The sequence below is a fragment of the Nannobrachium achirus genome (genome assembly GCF_963921795.1).
Source record: "Nannobrachium achirus genome assembly, chromosome: 1".
Lineage (NCBI taxonomy): Eukaryota > Metazoa > Chordata > Actinopteri > Myctophiformes > Myctophidae > Nannobrachium > Nannobrachium achirus.
The window spans coordinates 46,492,020-46,513,626 of NC_137810.1; the positions used below are offsets into that span (position 1 = coordinate 46,492,020).

At 42.2% G+C, this 21,607-nt stretch overlaps 1 long non-coding RNA gene across 1 annotated transcript; it reads left to right on the top strand.

The window, feature by feature from the left end:
* The first annotated feature begins 2,674 nt into the window (after positions 1 to 2,674).
* LOC308282949 lies at positions 2,675 to 5,798 on the top strand. The gene is made up of 3 exons (XR_013961904.1): positions 2,675 to 4,619; positions 4,733 to 4,861; positions 5,214 to 5,798. It is a non-coding gene; the product is annotated as an uncharacterized lncRNA (long non-coding RNA).
* Positions 5,799 to 21,607: the final 15,809 nt, after the last annotated feature.

A 21,607-nucleotide genomic window follows, 5' to 3' on the forward strand; every position in this document is an offset into this window, starting at 1 on the left:
CTCTCGGCACAGGAGTGTCGTATAGAGGAGTTACACACACACACACACACACACACACACACATACACATGTTCGTCTCTGCGAGCTGAACACGCCAGTATAAGGTTCATCCCACACAGACACTCCTGTGAGGAGATAGCTTTCTCTGGCCTGGCATTCAATGTGCTCTAACGTTTATAGACTCTATGACCCTTAGTCAAATTGGAGATCCCAGGGAAGAAAGGTCGTAGGAGGATAACCAAGACATCCACACGTTCGTCTCGGAGAGCTCTACAACATATCTCGGAACCAAGGTCTGATGTCGCATCGTCTTTGACTTATAACGCGAAATAGCTGACCCTAGGGTTAGCTATTTCGTGTTATAAGTCCGAAACCATCATGTGTCAAGGGCGCATCTTTTAGTATGTTGAATAGCTCACCGAGACGAACACGTGGAGGTGTGTTTTATTTCTGTGCGACATTCCTAGGATTAAACTAGGGTTAGCCTCCTTTGAATTACTATAAAATCACGATAGGATATTAGGGTTACTGAATGTCGACCTGAGGCTTAAAATGACATGCAGACATGAGAAAAAAATATATCGGAGCACCTACCAACTCGTAATACCCAAAACACACCAGGAAGTGGCAGTTTTGAGACACTTCCTGTTTGCGCATTGGAATAAAACCTGCATATTCTGACTCAGCGCATGTGATTTAGGGGGGGTAGCCAGAATCCTGGAGCAGAACAATACCAGTAAGACTCCCTAACCAGGAGATAAGCACATGTATGATCGGCTACTTTTGACTTTTTGGCAGTGGCGCCAGGGGGTCCCTGGGGGTCCCTGGAGCTCCAGGGGTCTCTGGAGGGGTGGAGCTTGTGGATTGGCAGGCAAGGAGTGTGTGTGCAAAGTTTGGCATGGATAGGGGCAACGGTTGTGGAGAAGGGCAAAAGTGTGGTGTGCCGTGATGTGGACGGACGGACGGACAGACGGACAGACGGACAGGCAGACAGACTGCCAGTGAAGGTTTTGATAGTAACTGCGACCTAACGGTCGCAAAAATGGCCTCTCAAAAATGTTACCAATGCCATTGTAAGCTTGTAGATCTGCTCTTTTCAAAGATTCTGCATAATGAGTACTTTCTACTTTTGCACTTTAAATACATTTTCATACCAACAGTTTTGTACTTTAAGTAAATTTAGAATGATTTGTTACAGAGTATTTCTACATGCAGTATTGACAAAAATAGTATTTTTTCCAATGATGTATAGGCCTAACACTTTATAGTATGTTTATTATAATTATAATAGTTATAACTGAGATACCTTGTAGGGTAGGGAAGGGGGCTACAACATATATTGTATATTTATGTATAAAATTGTGTAAAATCACATTGTGCATTCAATACTGCTATAATAATAATGCTATTAAAATATATATTTTTTCTTTTTTTTCTTTCTTAAAATAAATTATATATTTATATATATCCTATATATTTCCCCCCCCCCCCTTTTTTAGGGTACCCCCTGCAGTATCCCCGCGGACCCCCTAGGGGTCGCGGACCCCCTGTTGAAGACCCCTGATCTGATCTGATCAGATCTAATCTTTAGATAAGTGTACAGTAGTTCATGAAAAACAATGCATTATTGCTTCAGCAGCAGTCAGTCAAAGGGTTAATTGCCCAAACAACAACTGGGAAGGATGAGAACAGTGACATCACATATTGCTTTGATCTAGCAGGAAACAGAGCTCTGTAGGAGGCGGGGCATATCCTTATTATTATACTTTCTCAGAGGAAACATTTGCTGCTCATTTGCTGCTCATCTATTGCTCCTCAAGACAGAGAGGAGCTATTGGAACGACTTGGAACTGGTTTGAACCAGTCTGGGCTGGCTGCCATTTTGAACCTCAGTCAGTCAGTGCTGAAGAGAAGAACAACCAGGAGTTATATGCTCTCATGGACTTTATCCTTTTTAGGTAGGTGAAACAACATAGCCACTGGATAAAGTAACCTACATGTACTGTATGTTACTTAAGAATGTTGTCTGCAGTGTTTTTGTACAAAGTGTGTATTTTTCTGAAAGGTTCATCCAACCAGTACAACTAAGCTAATGCTAACGCTAGCTAATGCTAACACTAGCTGATGCTAACGTTTTTACAGTAGACTACATCCTAATGGAACTGAATGTTCAAAATGTGTAAGATAAGCTTCCCTTTTGATAGAAGTGGACGTTTTTTTATTTTGTATTAACAGAAGGTGCTTTGCTGTGTATTTGTGCACAGCTTGCAGCCTGTTGTGTGGTATTGTGGCTAACAGAGCCAAGCTGTTCAATACTGTGTGTGTGTGTGTGTGTGTGTGTGTGTGTGTGTGTGTGTGTGTGTGTGTGTGTGTGTGTGTGTGGTATTTGTGGCTAATGTTAGCTAGCAATGGTAGTAGAGTATACAAATGGAACCAAATTAACCCTAACAGGTCCATCTGGTTCCATTTGTACAGTTCTAGGGGAGTTATGGATGACGGGGGATCATGGCCATATGCATACTAAAAACAGGGGGTCCTTTAAATAAAAAAACAGTTTGAGAACCAGTTCTTAACTAGAAATACTGTTCATACAAAACAGTGTGGGCTCATATGGGCACAAATATATACCCCTGTGCCCTTAGCCTCATTGGCTAAGGGTTAGGGTGCCTTTGTACTGTTGGTATTTTTTATTTATTTTATATTTTTGAGGAGAATATCCTTGGTCTATCCTATGAAGTTTTGGTATAATATACTGGTCTCAAGCCCACTTGTTGTTATTTATATCCTGTGGCACTTGTTGGTGGTGATGTCACCAAGAACACTGCTTCTCATAATTAATGTAATCAGTGATCCTGTTGACTGTTAACCACTTAAGCCCCCCAAATAATCATATTTGAACTGGGGACCCCCCAAAATAGTCATATTTGAACTGGGGACCCTCCACCCTGACAAGCACTTGGAATGCAGTGAGCTTGTAGATCTGTTATTTTCACAATTGTTGCCTCTTATATCATTTGACAATTTGGGCAACGTTTGACCAGTTTTTATATAATTTGTTTACTTTTAATGTTATAACGGTCTTTTCTTTCCTTTGTTCCCCTGTTCTTTTGAGGTATTAGAAATGTGGTTCTCAACCTTTGGGTCGGGACCCCCAGGGGCGTCCCTAAATTATTTTGGGGGGTCCCCTGATGATTGGCTAATCATTGTTTTCTCAACAGTAAACAAACCAACAAACTTTAAGTGTATAGAGGGTATTTGCACATTTCTAAAGTGACAATTTAAGGACTTTTTAATACCTCTAAAATGACAGACTAAACATTGGGCCAAATGATCAAATATTAGACTCAGAGATTGTGAAAATAGAAGATCTACATGCTCACAAAGCCTCGCAATGCGAGGCGTTGTGAGCATGTAGATCTGCTAGACTTTCACAATAGAACAGTGTTATACAAAATGTACTGTCCCAACTCTTAGTGCTCGTCAGGGTGGGGGGTCCCCAGTTAAAATATGATTATTTTTGGGGTTGCGGCCTGAAAAGTTTGAGAACAACTGCAGTACGTGACAGCAGAGTTAGTACCAGACGCTAAATAAGTAGGCTACTGGCAGCAGTGCGCAAAAGCACTTCATGTTGTTTGATCCGGCACGCAATATTTATTTATAATATCTCTTTTACATTACTCTTAACACAAATGATCCCCTCTTGCTAATCACATGTTATTATAATCACTCCTGTTATGTCAACATGCTAGATTCAGTGAGGCTCACTGAAACTAGCCTTTCTCAGCTCCAGTGCAGACAATGGGGACTGATGACACCACCATTTTGCAGCCGTGTCCTGCCCAAAGGAACAGAGCTGACCTGACTCATCTCGCTCAGGTAAGATTTGCAGATGACTGTTTGAAATGGAGATCAAGATGGTGATTCTGATAAAGGGGGCAGCAGGGGGGTAAATGGCAAAGTACAATTGCGGAGAAGTATGGGGGGCATGGTTTACATTTGTGCTACTGTAAATATATTTGGCCACCAAATCCCTGTCCCCCCCTTTTCCCCCCTCCCACTTAGATGATTGAAAACATTCTGATGGCCAAACCTGGAGGAGAGAGGATCATTACAGAGTGTCAGAATCCCCTGTCAAAACCCAGTGTTGTGAGGCCATCGCACTGATGAACCATACAACTGATGAAGCAATCGTCGAGGAGAAGATGAAACACACCTTCACCCATCGCCAAGCAATGGTTCATGACCCAGTGAAGTCCTCTGAAATATTCACCACCTTTCCAAGATTTCTTGACATTGCGGGAATGGTATGTATTGCCTTAAAGTCGAACTGAAATGAAAAATGACTTTAAACAGATCACAGCCCTGGTCATAAGGTGAACCTATTAAAAATGTATGCCATGTTGTCGTCTGTATTCCATCTTGTCTGCAGATGGAGCAGAATTTCAGTCTGATGTTTGGTGATGACATCGCTGCATCGCTGCCCCTTTTCCAAGTTCCTGGAAAAGGGGCCTACTCGCTACAGGCAGAAAGTCCTTGAACAAAGCCATGGCCTCACCCAGACAGGCGACCTTGAAGATCTGCTTCATAAAGCTGAATCCCAACAGGACAACTGGAAAATGGTATGCTGGAATTAAATGACTAATACTAATGGAAGAGGGAATTGGTTTCGAAACCAAAATGAAGAGATTTTAGTAAAAATGTCTGTTTTTTTTTCTCTCCCTTGTATTTTCAGGATGGGACAGTGAGATGTCCTCCATCTTGCCTTATCCACCTCATGCCACCCTCACCTCAAGGCCGCAACAAGAGACCAGGGAAGCTCTCAGCCCGACAAGCCATTGACCACCTTGTGAAGTTCATCTAGGTAAGGTTATAGTTCAATTAAAGTTTAAGATGGCTCACTGTTCTGTCCCTAATAGTCACCCTTAAAACTATACTTTTGTGAAATCATGCGATAACCATGCTCATCTGTAATCAGCGACTGCCCTGTGATAATTGTCTGCTTTCGCCCCCCACAGATCTATCCCCATCAGCCTGAGATACACCGATATGAATGTTTATTTATTTTACATTTAGCAGAATAAAGATAAGGCAGAATGTTGTTGGTTGCATTTTGTGGCAAGAAGTGATTCTGGTGGCTATCTCATAAAGTTGGGGCTCTAAACTGCAAACATATTAATTGTAATAACATGACTAATGAAGTTCTCTTGTCACAGACTGGGACCAGTGTCGAGGGGCATCTGGACAGCATCACGAGAGTCGTCAACCCTATCTACTGGCTGTGGGGACCCAGAGGTGTACCATACACAAATACTTCATTGTGATTGACAAACGTGCAATCCCGTGTAAGTCACCAGACTCCCTTGCCTCTTTCGACACGCTTTTTAAAAATCATTTCGTCTTCGCTACCTCGTACAACCGGGATCTGGCTAATGTCTACCACTTCTTGCAAAGTGCTGTTTACCAGATAGATGCTGCTACCACCAAGGTCAATCCCAGGGTCAAATAAATGAGAGCTCGGATGCTGCACTGATTATTATTTTTATTTTGTTTTTATTTATTTAATACTTTTGAGATTATATTGTCTCCTACCGGTTGGGTCCCCTACCAGAGACTCCCGGCTCTTGATTCTGCACTGATTTCTGATACTTTTGAGATGGTTTTGAGGGTTCTGATGCTAAACTGAGAAGATTTATTTTGAGGGCTCTGATGCTGCACTGAATTTTAATACTGAAAAGTATATTGTTATCTGAGTGCTCTGATGATGCACTGATTTGATACTGAGATGTTTTGTTTTATTTGTAAAGTCCCTCAGGTCAATGCCAACTCACTAACAACGCACTTGAAGTTAATCCACAGACTTTGTTCAGGAAAGACACTTTGTCTTAAATGCGGTCAGCCTGGTTGTTCTAATTTCTTTGGTACTTTATCTTAATAAAGCACACAAACCTTGTGATTATCCTGTTGAAAGCCCCTCTAAAACTGAAGGTTTAGCTGGAAGTTTTGTTGATGACTTTACATCAAACAGTGCCCCTTCTGGGTCCTTCTTAATAAGAGTCTTGTAGATAGCTGCGCTGCAACAGTCGCTGAACAGTGGCAGGTGTAGGCCGAAACGATCATTAACTCTTTGGTTATTTCAATGGAAGAGATTGTGTCTCAGGGTTTAATGTAACATTGTATCTTTTATTTTCCCCCACTGACTGAGAGAAGGTTCGAACGACATCACTGGCGTGGGGAAAACATGTTGACTGTGCTTATATAGCTAATTTCATCTTCCCTGTCTGCAGACTATGTCTTACGGTATGGCACCGAAGCTGGATGGAAGGCGGTGTCCGTGGAAACACTGGTCGCACAACGCAGAGGCGATTCACAGGAAGGGTAAGAACAGCCTGCTCTTCCTGAGAAGACGGGATCGTTTGGCGTGTGCAACAGGATGCTACAGATGTTCTACCAATCTGGTATGGCAAGTGGAGCAGTTTTCTTTGGAATAACGTGCTGGGGAGGAACAACTGAGCGGGTGACACCTTCAACCTCAACAGACTGGTGAGGAAGGCGGACACCGTTGTTGGGTTCTCCTTGCAGGGGTGGAGGAATTGGCCAGGGTGCAGGAAACTTAATACAATCTTTAAGAACTCCCACCCGAGATCCTCGGATACTGGAGTAAGAGACAGAGGAACAGATAGATTCATCTACCCAGGACGGAGACGTGAGAGACTGGCAGTCCTTCGTGAATGTTGTCCTCACATTATACAATGAAACACAACGGTCGTTTGGTAAGGACAACTGTAACTTATAACTGGAATAGTTATCACTGACTGTTTGTTCCTGTCCGGTTTTGCTGGGAGTACATGTCACTTCTGCTTTTTGCACTGACCAATGGGCACTTTGCACTCTTAAGTGAACTTTTAAGCTGTGCGCATTTAATTAGTTAAGTATTATTGCATGTGTTTTTTTTTGCATGTATTTGACTTAAGTAGCAGTGACTGTTTTGGTCACATTGATTTGATTAGGGTCACTTTCTTGTTTGGCACTGCATTCATGAGTAGTAAGGGGAGGAACTGTGATGTTTGTTTTTATTTTATTTGGAATAAAAGACCACTTTGGTCGTAGTTTGGGTTGTTGTATAACTAAAATGTATTGTTTTCTTGGCCACCTTAGAGTTACATCATGGCAAGGTAAATACACAACCCAAACCTTTTCCAAAGTAGTCTTTTAAAAGACTACTTTTAAAAGCACTTCATCTTCAGCCACCTTACAGAAAATAAAGTTTTATTGAAGGAAATTAAATAAAGTTTTATTGAAGGAAATTATTGTATTGTTTTTATATCAAAATATCTGCATGTATACTGTATCTCATTTACAGCTCCAAGTGAGAAAAAAAGGTTCTGGGTAATTAAATCTCAATTATTGCTCATTAATGGCTCAAAGTAAGAATCTTGGGTCACAGTTAAGAGACTTAAATGAGCCATCAGAGAGCTCTCACCTATGTCTCATTTATTGCTCCTATCATCTCAAATAAAGCTACTCAATTATTTCTCATATTTGGCTCAATATGAGAGTAATATAGGATACACTAATGAGTCAATAGAGAGTGCTCCCCTACATCTCGTCTCTCACTCCCTGTAATCTCAGAATAAGATACTCAAATTCTTCTCAAACATGGCTCCAAATGAGAAGCTCCTTAAAGATCCTAAAGCACCTTTAGGATCTACAAGGAGCTTCAAGGTGAGCAATATCTGATCTTCTAATGAAGCACACATGAGAAACAAAAGTGTGGCTCCCTTACGTCTCATGAGCAACTGAAAAGCTTTAAATGAGAAGCAGATTTTTCCTCTGGGTTGTTCCTAAAGGCAAGCCACACCCTGATCAGGACCGTCCATGCAACGTGCACGCATTGATGTGAAGACTGTTATGCAACGTGCGCGCATCATGCCCTTTAAGAGCAGCAAAACATTTAACTGATTGATAAAAGTGGTTTAAAAGTGTTTCAATTGGCCAGCCAAATGGGTTATCAGCATATTAGTGATATTAAACTAATTGTATATCTTTTGTTTATCCCCCAAAATCGCGAAGGCTAATTTGACCTTTGGGATACACAGATAAGTCAGTGTGTCCCAGAGTATGTTCCGGATATGTGGTGCATTATTGTAAGGACTGTTACGCAGGGACGTGCAGAGAATGTTAGAGAGGCAGGGGCTGAACTTTCTAAAAGGGCCTTTGATGGAAATATCGGCTATTTTCACTGCGTTATACCACTCATACGCATAATTTCTACACAGAAAGGGCAATTCTTTCAACACAAGATGCTGCATTCAAGTTCAGGAGATCTGGACAGGCATGGAAAGAGGGCATTTGCATTCATGGTATGGAGAGGGCACTTTTTACAGAGTAAAAGGGCAGGGGCTTGAGCCCCCTTGATATCTATGTGTGCACAACTGCACATGCCTGCTGTTACATGCACAAAACGAGAGCTAGCAAGGAAACATGAAGCTAGAACAGAACATACTGTACACCACACCACCATTGTCCCAGATGCTTCCAATCACTCATTCATTTTCACACACGTCAACATAAACAAACGTCAACATAATACATAGCATCAGCCTAATAACGCCTGGCTCATTGTGCTACAAAGGCCTGGGTCATTTGTTTGCTGTGAGTTCAGTATGGGTTGCACATTGTTCATATGATATTGGCATCACAATAGAGCTGCTCCTGGTTCTTTATATAGCACTGCAGTGCCCCTTTTCAGGCCATGACCCCTCAAAATAATCATATTTGAACTGGGGACCCCCGGCCCCCACCCTGACAAGCAAAACGCCTCGAGTTGTGAAGCGTTGTGAGCTTGTAGTTGTAGATAGTCTATTTTCAAAATGCAGCGGTGAAATGCTACTTTAAATCTAATCTTAAAGCCCCTTTCTACAGACCACTTATCACTTTTTATTGTTTTTGGTTCGTTTGACCTTTTTAATTTGATTTGTAGATCTGTTTGTAGATCTGTCATCTCCATTGTTTTAATCATGGTGTTATTTATCTAACACTGCTGTGAACCTAGCTGGAAGTTATGTTTATGATTATTATTGTGCTGAGTCAGCATTACCAGGCACTTTAATGTCAGCAGCTGTGCAAATTCATTATCTATTTATATGTTTGTGCTCTTTTTTCCCCCTTGTATTTTACTGCAATCTAACTTGCTTTCTTTTCTTTGAAACATGTTAAGAAAATGAAAACATGTTTTTATTTGATTGAGTATTCATCTGAGAGTCGTGGGAAGATTGTTGAGCGAACGAGGGCTATGAGAGGAGAACATTCATTCTATGAATGACTCCTTTGATGTAGAACAGGCCTGGCCTCTATCAGGTCCTCAACCGGAGATGGTATGATGCTTGTTGCCTGGGCATGTGTTGTGATGTGTCTGGTCCTGGAACTCAGCCTTAATCAACTGTTTTTGAGCGGTGCTAACCGCTCCTACGTCTGGCTTTGTGTGCAGGTCTGTATGTGTGCCCGCCCGCAAGGAGATGTGCACGTGTGTCATGTTTGATATCATTTGAAGTGAGCACCGCCATTGGAAGGGAGGTGCGACCGGTGAAGTAGTAGAGTTCTCAAATTCTGCCCGAACCCGACCATACCCGAACCCGACCCGACATTTAGGGTAGGGTAGGGCCCAAAATGTATGCTAAATACCTGAGTTCGAGTTATACTCCGAGAGCTATGGGGTCCCTCTAGCGGCGCCAAAGGCGCCGCCGAAAAATAGGGCCCCCATAGTTATGGGGGTGGCCCCCATAGTTATGGGGGCCCTATTTTTCGGGTATAAAGTCGGCTAAAACGAGTATTTTCCTATATTAAATCATATTAAATCAGGTATTTTTCGGTATATAGTCTGGATTTCTTGGTACCAACAGTCAGACAACAAGTGCCAGTTTCATAAAATCATTCAGTTCCCAGAGCTTTTCAGTTAATCTACTTAGTTACTTTACACCACTGTCTACAACAGCAAGCAAACATTTTAGCCCGTGAACCTGTCTACAACAGCAAGTATGATGGTTCCCAAACTTTTTAGCCCGTGAACCAAGAGACATTACTACCTTGTACCAAACAAGTAGTGAAAATAGCAGATGTACAAGCTCACAACGAGTTGCTTCGCACTGTGTTCAGTGCGTTGTGACCCATACAACGTGTCCGCCACATCGGTCCAGACCCCAGTGTTAGGAAACAGCTAGCCTCGGAAACCCAGGCTTCATTGGCGATGGTTCTGGTACACCATAGCCATTAGCCACTAGCTAGCCCAAACGTTAGCCTAGCCAGGCAGCACAGCAGCATAACATAGCATTCATTCATCATTACAAGTCTATAGCCACGAGCCCACGACTCACCAGTGAGGACGCCAGGGCTAGCAGAGGGCGATGTTTAATCCCTTCATAGCCTAGGTTGTGTTGTCTTGGTGTTCTGTATATTCCTTTATGGCCGTATTGTTATAATCCACCGAGTCCATGACGCATCAGTTACGCACGGAGAGACAGACGTTCAGACAAGTTAAAAGGGAAGTCCTTTGAAAGCCATTTCCTCACTGAACAGTGCCCAGAAGCACATTTCAAAACAAGAGCCTTTCTTTTTTTTTTTTGTCTATACAATCGATCATTCAACACATGTTTATTTTGAAATTGTACTGGAAATAGAAGTAGCCAATAGCTCCTACTTCACGCCACTGATGTCAGAGCCTCTACTTGCCGATCGGCAATATTTTCCCCCCAAACCCCCTTTAGGGGGTGCGGTGGGACGTGGGGGAGGGGGTGCGGCCGCACCCCCAGCACCCCTACTTCCCTCGGGTATGGTCTTGCTAAGACAGCGTTGTTTTGTTTGGTTGTTTTGTTGCTCTCCGGCGTGTCCGCCTTCCTTTGCCGTCCGGGCCGTGGCTAGAAGTGCAAAGACTCGATGCAGTGGTTCCTAGCTTAGCCTATGCCCAGGCCATGGCGAGACCACGCAGCTGGGTAGGTCTGCATCCAGAAAGGTAGGAACCATTGCAGCGAGTGTGTTATAACCCGGACGGTAAAGGAAGACTCACACCCCACATTAAATGCGCCTGATTTATAATAATAAAATTAATAGTAGGATTAAACGGTGTGATGTCATTGTTCAGTCTTACTGTCTAACATGTTTATTTAGTATATCTAGTTAACATAAATAATATAAATTCTTCCAATGGAACATAAAAAAATAAAAAAAAACGAAAAAATAAAAAAAAATAAAAACACACTTAGAAAAAAAGAGACCCCAAAGGGGGTTGTTGACTATGGGGTCCCAGACTTTAACTATGGGAGCTAAGACCCCACTGGCTCCCACATAACTCGAACTCTGCTAAATACATATACGTGCCTCTCTCTCTCTCTCTCTCGCTCTCCCTCTCCCTCTCTCTCTCTCTCTCTCTCTCTCTCTCTCTCTTTCCTGTCTAACTACTTAAATAATAAATAACAAGAATTGACACACAGTCAATATAAAATCTGTGGATTGGTGTGTTGACGTTAGTGTAAAAAAAGTTTGAAAAAATTTTTTTTTGAAAAAAAAAAAGTTTGAAAAAAAAAATTGAAAAAAAAAAAAAATGTAGGTCCAAAAATGTGTTAAAAAATCGACCTGATGGTGGCGCTATATGGGACAGATCCATGTCGATGAGATAAGTGTAGACATACTGTGTAGCGATTTGTGTGATTTTAGGGCAAAAACTGTAGGAGCAGTATTCAAAAATGTGTTTTAAAAGATTTGGCAGGGGTCCCTGGAGCTGCGGGGGTCCCTGGAAGGGTGGAGGTTGTGGATTGGCAGACAAGGATTGTGTGTGGAAAATTTCACATGGATAGGGGCAAAAAAGTGTGATGTGACGTGACAGACAGACTGACGGACAGACAGGCGGTGGAGGTTTTCATAGTAACTGCGACCTGACGGTCGCAATTATATTCATTAGTATTGTTTATTTTAATTATTATTATTAAGGAACTCTAGAAATCTCAGTTGGAACTGTTACCCCAGTGACCCGATGCTGGATAAGCGGTTGAAGATGGATGGATGGATGGATGGATGGATTATTTTAGAGTAAGCTACTTTATTTACCATTATTGTGTACTCCGCCACATGGGGAGCAATCTTCAATTCAAAGAAGCTTTATTGGCATGAGAACACAAACGTTTACACAGTGGTGGAAAAAGTACCTACATTTTTATTTATTAAGTAAAAGTATCAATTCTGCAATGTAGAATCACTCTGTTACAAGTAAAAGTCCAGAATTAAAAATGTACTTGAGTAAAAGTACAAAAGTATTGGTATCCAAATGTACTTAAAGTACCAAAAGTAAAAGTACAAAATGTTTGAAAATAGCAGATCTACAAGCTCACAACGCGTCGCACCGCAATGCGTTGTGAGCTTGTAGATCGGCTATTTTCAAATAGCCTTGGTATAACATAGGGCTAAAGTGGTTTATGTATGTTTTAAACTTTAGTTATTGATGTAGATTAGCATTATTGGGCTAAATGTAAAGACGCTACGCTGCGCCAACCGTGAATTCAACACAATCTGCTGTTGAGCAGTTTAACCAATTTGCTACGTACGTCTACACAAACGGTCAGATTACAAAGATAAATTGCTTAGTGAAGGCTCACGGATGTCACCATAGGGTACGCTCCAGCAGAATGTCCCGTAATGATCGTATTATTTAAAGAGGAGCATTTTAATCCGATCGGTCGTCGTTTCCTTCAAAAGGTATTAATGTATCTAAGTGCAGTACACCTCGCAACCGATGGGGTCGCATGGCTGAAAAACAACAGAAAATGACGTCTGATCGGATTAAAATGCTGTTTATTAAACAATACGAAAGATACAGGTAATTCTGCTTGAGCGTACCATACTGTGACATCTGTGAGACTTCAGTAAGCACTTTATCTTTGAAATATGAACGTTTTTGTAGACGTACGTAGCAAATAGGTTTAACTGCTCAACACGAGGTTGAAGTGAATTTATTACACACCGTGACTCGTGCGTTAGCCTGCAGCTAGCGCTAGCTAGCGTTAGCCTGCAGCTAGCGCTAGCTAACGTTAGCGTTAGCCGTTAGCCACACATCCAGAATAGTCTAAGTCAATTTTCCAACGGCGAGTGAACGATTGCATTCCGAGTTGGGTCGCCGTTTTATTCCATGAGTAATTGTGTATAACATGCCTGCGTTAGCCTGCAGCTAGCGCTAGCTAGCGTTAGCCTGCAGCTAGCGCTAGCTAACGTTAGCGTTAGCCGTTAGCCACACATCCAGAATAGTCTAATATATGTCAATTTTCGAACGGCGAGTGAACGATTGCATTCCGTGTCCTTCATGGATTTTTTTTCCCCCTGGCTGTCAATGTTTTTATTGTTCAAAAAGAAAACGTTCTGAACGTTAAAACTAGATAGTTTTACGATCATGACAATGTGACAAACGGAACGGATCCTTTTTTTCCAAACTCGAGAAGAAGAACAGCGCCAGAACAGCGCAAGGCCGCTCCCAATCATGAAACTAGCTCGGTTACCATGTGACATGGGGACAGCCAATAGGCAAATAGGTCGCCTAGGTAGCCTAGGTAGCCTGAATGTCTCAGCACAATCGCACGTCTTTAATAAAATCTGTTTCACAGATTTAATAATAATAACCTGTCACTTTGTGCTCTTCTGTGTCCATCTGCAACACAGTTCATTATCACACATCTCATCTAGTCTCACTTTAGGTCAATATCTGACCACCAACCACAGACTTCCATTACAGCCCAGCAAGAGCATTACTGACTCTTCCTCTGTCAAAACCTGACATGTTGACTTCACTTGTTGTTAATGTTGCTGGTGGACAGACAATGTGACACTACATTGCATTTGACTGGGTATCATAGGCCTGTTATATTTCTGTATAATGATAATGAATGAACTAATACCCAGGGATGGGTACCATTATGTGCAGATGTCATGACAAAAATTCTAATGAACAGCTTAAATTTGAGGAAAGTAAAAAATCTGCTTCAACCAACCCAACCCAACTATAGTCCTGCAGCAAGCCCTCAAAAAAGGCCTTCGTTTTTGAGATACCCCTACCCGAGGTATAACCAAACACAACCATGTTTTTTCTTATGTTTAGGGTCTGCCATTAATGAAATGGATTGTTGTGAAATTGTACTTTTGGCGGAAATGTGTTTTTTTGGCTATTCTTTTTAGACCTACCCCAAACTCTGAAAAAGGCAAATCTGCCTAGGTCAAAGCTGACAAAAATGCCTATAACTTGAGAATGCTCACTCTTATCTTCTGCTGAGATGTGAACCAGGTGTTTAACCTACATCAGCAAAGAGTCAGAATGCAATTTACCTAAAGAAATGCTCAAATATTAGTCTTTAAACACACCTTTAGTTTAGGCGGAAATTGTACTTTTGTGGTGGGGACTTTCTCTCATTTACATGAAACATGATGCAACAGAAACACCTTGTTGTGAAAGCAATATAGTCCTGCAGCAAGCCCTCAAAAAAGGCCTTAGTTTTTGAGCGGTGGTCACAACGCTCCTATACGTGGCCGTGTGTGTGGGTCTCCGTCCGTGTCTGTCTGTATGTAGCCTAAACTTCGGCGCGTAACTAGTGCCGCACCATTTACGCCACTCGCGCAATATATACATCAAAATGTGCGGCTCGGCCGGGAATGGTGTGCTATTACCTTTCGTTCCGATCCGCCTTACCATGCCGACATAATCGGCAAAAAACGACGCTTAATTGTCCCCATTGACTTATAATGGGACAATGCAAGAAATCACTTTCAAGTATTTTTCTCTCGTAAACCATAGGAGCTACAGTTTCAAACGTCGGAGAGGAGATTCATAATGATTTTAAGAATGAATCGAAAAATAATTACATCACTCGGCCTCATGGTGGCGCTATAACGGCCCACTTTACGTTTTGCCCCGTAACTCTTGAACCGTAGATCGGAAAATTAAAATTCTTTTTTCCCTGGATTCCTTGGGTCAAGACGCATCTCCCCATATAGGCCACTCCAAAACACACTTTTTGCTCCTTTTCCTACATATTTTCTTCAAATGTCACAAAAATCAGTACACATGATCTATGAGGTGGGTAAACCACCGCTCAGTTCACACGGGTGTGATTTTTTTAGATACCCCTACCCGAGGTATAACCAAACACAACCATGTTTTTTCTTATGTTTAGGGTCTCCCATTAATGAAATGGATTGTTGTGAAATTGTACCTTTGGCGGAAATGTGTTTTTTTGGCTATTCTTCTCTGAAAAAGGCAAATCCGCCTAGGTCAAAGCTGACAAAAATGCCTTGAGAATGCTCACTCTTAAATCTTCATAAAATCTGCTGAGATGTTAACCAGGTGTTTACCCTACATCAGCAAAGAGTCAGAATGCAATTTACCGAAAGAAATGCTGAAATATTCGTCTTTAAACAGAATAAACACACCTTTAGTTTAGGCGGAAATTGTACTTTTGTGGTGGGGACTTTCTCTCATTTACAAGAAAAACACACATTTATGTCAAATAAGATGTTACTGCATTGCCTAAGATGCCACTAAACAATAACCAGTGGTTGTGTGGAGATAGCTTGTACAGTTTTATTGCAAATCAGATTTCTTTAGACCCCCTCCCCTGAAAAAAACAAATTAGGTAATTCTGAATGGGAGTTAGGTGACATACTGTAAGTTTTTTTGGGAGGTCCAGTTGGCTGTACTGTACCACAGAACCAAACTATCACAATTTGAATAAACCAATATTGTATTTCATCTAAAATTACAACATTGATCAAAACACAGCAATGCCTTTTCCCCCCTACTACTCCCGTTCATAAAGTAATTGTTGTGGAAATGTATTTTAAGGCAAAAGGATAAAAGTGTGCACTAAATTCAGAAAAAGTTGAAATTGGTCTTTCTGGAGCGTACCAGGGCAACACAATGCTGTCTGGCCTTTCAAGACACTATCTGAGTACACAAGTGATAATTTCACCTGTGTACTTAAGCCTCTCTCTCTATATATATAGGCAAAGATTTCCATGGATAAATAACACTCAACTTTTGGATATTACCAAATTATAAGGTTTTCAAGTCAAGCCATGGGAATTAAGGAATGCACACACGGTCAACAACCAACCCATATAAACAAACTTGCAACTTTCCCAAAGTTGCATAACATGCGCATGGACACACTATGTGTCACCACTCAACCAGTGAGTAGTTGATTCATTGCTGGCCAAATTAATCTATCAACCTTATGAAATGATTGCTCAGACCTGACTTTTAGACTAAAGGCATAAAAGCCCCAAATCAATTATAAAAAAAAGACATGTGTTGGCATGAAACATGATGCAACAGAAACACCTTGTTGTGAAAGCAATAATAGTCCTGCAGCAAGCCCTCAAAAAAGGCCTTAGTTTTTTTTAGATACCCCATACCCGAGGTATAACCAAACACAACCATGTTTTTTCTTATGTTTAGGGTCTCCCATTAATTAAATGGATTGTTGTGAAATCTCTGAAAAAGGCAAATCCGCCTAGGTCAAAGCTGACAAAAATGCCTATAACTTGAGAATGCTCACTCTTAAATCTTCATAAAATCTGCTGAGATGTGAACCAGGTGTTTACCCTACATCAGCAAAGAGTCAGAATGCAATTTACCGAAAGAAATGCTGAAATATTGGTCTTTAAACACACCCTTAGTTTAGGCGGAAATTGTACTTGGGGACTTTACTTTCTCTCATTTACAAGAAAAACATACATTTATGTCAAATAAGATGTTACTGCATTGCCTAAGATGCCACTAATAACCAGTGGTTGTGTGGAGATAGCTTGTACAGTTTTATTGCAAATCAGATTTCTTTAGAAAGGAGCGTACCAGGGCAACATAATGCTGTCTGGCTTTTCAAGACACTGTCTGAGTACACAAGTGATAATTTCACCTGTGTACTTTAAGCCTCTCTCTCTATATATATAGGCGAAGATTTCCATGGATAAATAACACTCAACGTTTGGATATGTACCAACTTGTAAGGTTTTCAAGTCAAGTCCTTATCATTTGACATTCACTAACACTAAAATAAATATATCAATTATCAAGTGTTTTAGAGGTATGCAATCCATATAGAAAGACAATATGGATACATGGCAAATGGTGCAGTTATATAGCGCCTTTATCCAAGGTGCTTTACAAAGATTGTGCAGTACATTCACCCATTCACACACACGTTCATACACTGATGGCAGAGGAAACCATGCAAGGCACCGGGAACAACTACAGTATAGGGATTTTGAGTCTTGCTCAAGGACTCTTTGAAACAAACTCTGGGACAGGGTCTTACTTAATCCCATTCAGTAACCTTGCTCTTTGCATGTTCTCTCTTGGTCAAAACTAATGTGGGCATTATTGGATCTGAAATACTCTGTGTGTCAGAGTGAAGCAGAAGTCAGTAATCCCAAAAACAATAGAACATATGGGGGTAAGACTTGGATGTGTACCCTGATGGCTACTGGCACAAAGGACTGACAAAATCATGTTGTGTTGACCCTGGGATGATCAATCTGTGGATGACTGTGCTCCTCATCCCCACTAGCACAATCATAGGATAGATGAGAGGAGTTCATCAGGACAGCTAGCTCCTACCCTCTGTGACCATCTCCAGACTGTCCTGTTAAACTCGAGCTTTGGAACTTCTTCACCGGCTGATTCATTTCTTTGCAGTGCTTGTGTTATAGGTTTCCTTCCACCACCACCAACTCCTCCCCTTGGATAGGTGTCCGTGTGTGCATGTTTGTGCATGTGTGTGCGCGCGTGCCTGCGGGGACACACACTCGCTCACTCACTACCCTATGTAGCTCTGTATTCCCCCACATTGTCATCCATGAAGTTGTGAGGGTGGACAGGAAGGGTGATAATATGAGAAGCTAACCGCTGCAGCCTGCGGGAAGTCTGCAGCATGTCTGCAGACGTGGGTCTGAAGACCCGGGTTTGCAGACCCCATACTACTTGACTTTACTACCCCCTAGTGCTTCGGTGACTGTGCAGACATTGTAGTCACTTGGACAGGGCGTTTATCGTGGGCTTGCCCAGGCCTTACGGCCTGGGCATAAATAGAACGATTGCATTCACCACGGCTTCGTAACTCGCGCGGCGCTCCGCCGGCCGCGCGGCCCTGGCCCGCTCTTCGCGGCCACTCGCGCCTGCGGCGCTCGGGGGCGAAGAGCAGGACCAAGGTCCGCTGGCCTTCGCGCCGCTTGCAATGTCGTGGACAATCGAGCGGCAACGCCTGGAGCTAAGGCTGCCACTGGGAGCAGTAGAGAGGTTGACCTGGGTCTGCAGTGCTGGGTCTGCAAACAGGTCTGCACTGCAGACCTGTTTGCAGACCCAGGTCTCGCAGACGCCTTCCCGCAGGTTGCAGCAGTTACTACTTGGATAATATGGCTCCTTGGGGAGCACCAGTGTTGGTGACATAGTCTGCAACCAAGCCTAGATCCACTTGCACTGACAGCTTCAGGGCCATCTAAGGATGTACTGTACTAGAGGGTCACGGCCCTTCGGGCCGCTCCCATCTAGTTAAAAAAAAAAAAAAAAAATCGTTTCCGGTCGGACCTATTTGATCGCCGGACGCACTTCCGGTTTAGAACTCCGTGTGCCACGTGATCAGTCCTAGCCAATTGGAGTGCTGCATTTGGTCGTGTCTGAGTGATCACACACACACAAACTGACAAAAACCGCTGGCTGCAGTTCTAAAATGTAGGTATAGATGGTATTGAAGATGCTTATGAAGTCAAAGAACATGACTCTCACAGTGCTACCAGGAGCAGAATCTCAAAGATCTTCTTGACATGTAATGTCAAGAAAATTAACTGGCATGTAGTCACTGAATGCACTGGGTGTCCCTTCTTAAACACCAGGACATTTTACTTTACTCAACCTCAGGAAGAAGTCGAATATATGCTGGAATGCAGCTGCAAACTGCCCAGTGCACATCTTATTTGATGTAAATTTGTGTTTCTTGTAAATGAGAGAAAGTAAAGTAGTTCTCACCACAAAAGTACAATTTCCGCCTAAACTAAAGGTGTGTTTAAAGGATAATATTTCAGTATTGCTTTAGGTAAATTGCATTCTGACTCTTTGCTGATGTAGGGTAGACACCTGGTTCACATCTCAGCAGATTTTATGAAGATAAGAGTGAGCATTCTCAAGTGATAGGCATTTTCGTCAGCTTTGACCTAGGCGGATTTGCCTTTTTCAGAGATTGGGGTAGGTCTAAAGAATAGCCAAAAAAACGAATTTCTCCAAAAAATAAAATTTCACAACAATCCATTTCATTAATGGGAGACCCTAAACATAAGAAAAAAGATGGTTGTGTTTGGTTATACCTCGGGTAGGGGTATCTCAAAATCTGACGGCCTCCGCTGCTATACTACGATCAATGAAATCTATGAAAGCTTTTGCTACACAATGTTATACAATATGTAGTGTTGTGGAAGTCCCTGCTTCATCTCTCTCTCAGCTGTCCTTGGGCTGAAAAACATAGAAGGCCTCTGTTGTATACGGAAAAAAGAAGGGTCCCAAGAATAGAGACCCCGGTCAACAAAGTATATACAGTATGTTACTAGTAAGACGCCTCAGGGCGACAGGTCGCGCCAATTCTTTGCCATCTGGCCAGTGATGTATATCGGACCAGTTACCCATATGGAGACCCCTGGTACCCATATATGAAGATCCATGTACTGTATATGGAGATATGCTGTGAGAGCCCAAACATGCTTACTCAGTTATTCGTTATTTGAAAGTCCTATGATGTCTATGTCTGACATCATACCCTTTTATGCCCATACATGGAGATCCCTGTCTGTAGAACTAAACCAGCCACACAGATATGGGCTGTCTTGGCCATCTGTCTTGGCCATATATGGATTATTTTAGTGTGGCATGTGGCCAATGTGGCCTCCACTTACCGGTATGGACATTCCCATATGAAGTCCTGTTAGATATGGGCTTAATATTGATGACATCAGGGAACTCCATATATGGGCATAAAAGGGATTCCGTTAGTGTGCCATCACAGTGAGGCCAGAGCGTGATGTCAGAGCAGCAAAGAGTGGTTCCCCTGACATCACAGCAAACCCATAGACCTGTGATGTCACAGTGATGTGTCAGGGGAACTACAGTGTCAGGCATGACCTACAGAGAAACGCGGATACACGGATACGTGGACAAGATGTGCCGGTTTTCATAGTTAACTGCGACCTACGGTTGCAATAGTGATGTCAAGGTATTTGACTTGACATCATGCTGTTGGCTGTGAAAGTGAGAGGCCAGGCCAGAGGTGGCTTATGCTTTGGGGGAATAATAAGTGGAATTCCACTGGATTGTTATGAGATTTCTGTTTCCTCCTAAAACGATAGTGTTTACATTCTGCAGGGAACCGCCACAGCTCCTCCTGCTCTTCAGTGGTAGAAAGTAACCAAGTACATTTACTCAAGTACTGTACTTTTTTAAATTTAACTTTGAGGTAGTTTTACCTTTTTTATTCTTTAAATGCAGTACATCTCAGAGGCCAATCTAAAATGTACTATACTTAGGCCTTGTACTTATACTAGGCCTTATACTTTGATTTACCTATTGTATACTTTGGCTATTCGAAAATAGCAGATCTACAAGCTCACAATGCAATGGTACGCGCTGTGAGCTTCCAGATTATTAAAAGATTTTGAAAAACTGTGTGAACATTCATACTTTTACTTTGATACTGTAAGTGGGTGCCAATACATTTGTACATTTACTCAAGTACAATTTTGAAGACATGCCTCTTACTTATTTCTAAGGAGCACATCACCCATTTTCAACCTTATCTTCATACCATTGGTCCTCACTATGTTGATAATGTAAAAATGATAAGATGGCACCATTTGTGTCTACCTGTGTCTCAGTCAGAGGAGGGCTGTGGACAGTTGAGGAACCCGACCGCCAGTGACAACTTAAGTATGACCCCTCCTGTTGACATTTTTGATTGACAACCTGACACAGCTGATTTTGATCGGACCAGAGTCTCTCAAAGTGCAGGTCAAGGGACCCCCAGGGGTCCTTGAGGGGACTGCAGCCTATTTTCATCCAAACATTTTAAAATACTTCAAATAGCTGATCTACATTATATAAAATGTTTGTCAAAATAGTAAAAAAAAAGAGGTAAGGCATGGACAAAAATAGGGCCCCTGCTGTTTAATAAATTTATAAAATTACAAACGTAATATGAACAATTGTGTGTCCCTGGCACAAAACCTTTTCAGATGGAGGGTGGGGTCCGTGGTGAAATACATATCAATTTGGGGGTCCGACATGAAAATGTTTGACAACCACTGACATACACGTCCAAGGTTTCTCCTTGGCGGAAGAATGAGGCTGGCTCAGCCTGGCTGAAGGGGTTATACTGCGACTGAGCCCCACGACCACGCCCAACTCTCAACCCAGGCCGCCTGACCCCCACCCCCTTGTGTGTTTCGTGGAAATGTGTGTAAGTTTAGAGGGGGACAGTACGGTACAGTGCTCTAAAATGACACCCAAAAAAATATGACCTGAGGTCACATCAACTGGACCAGA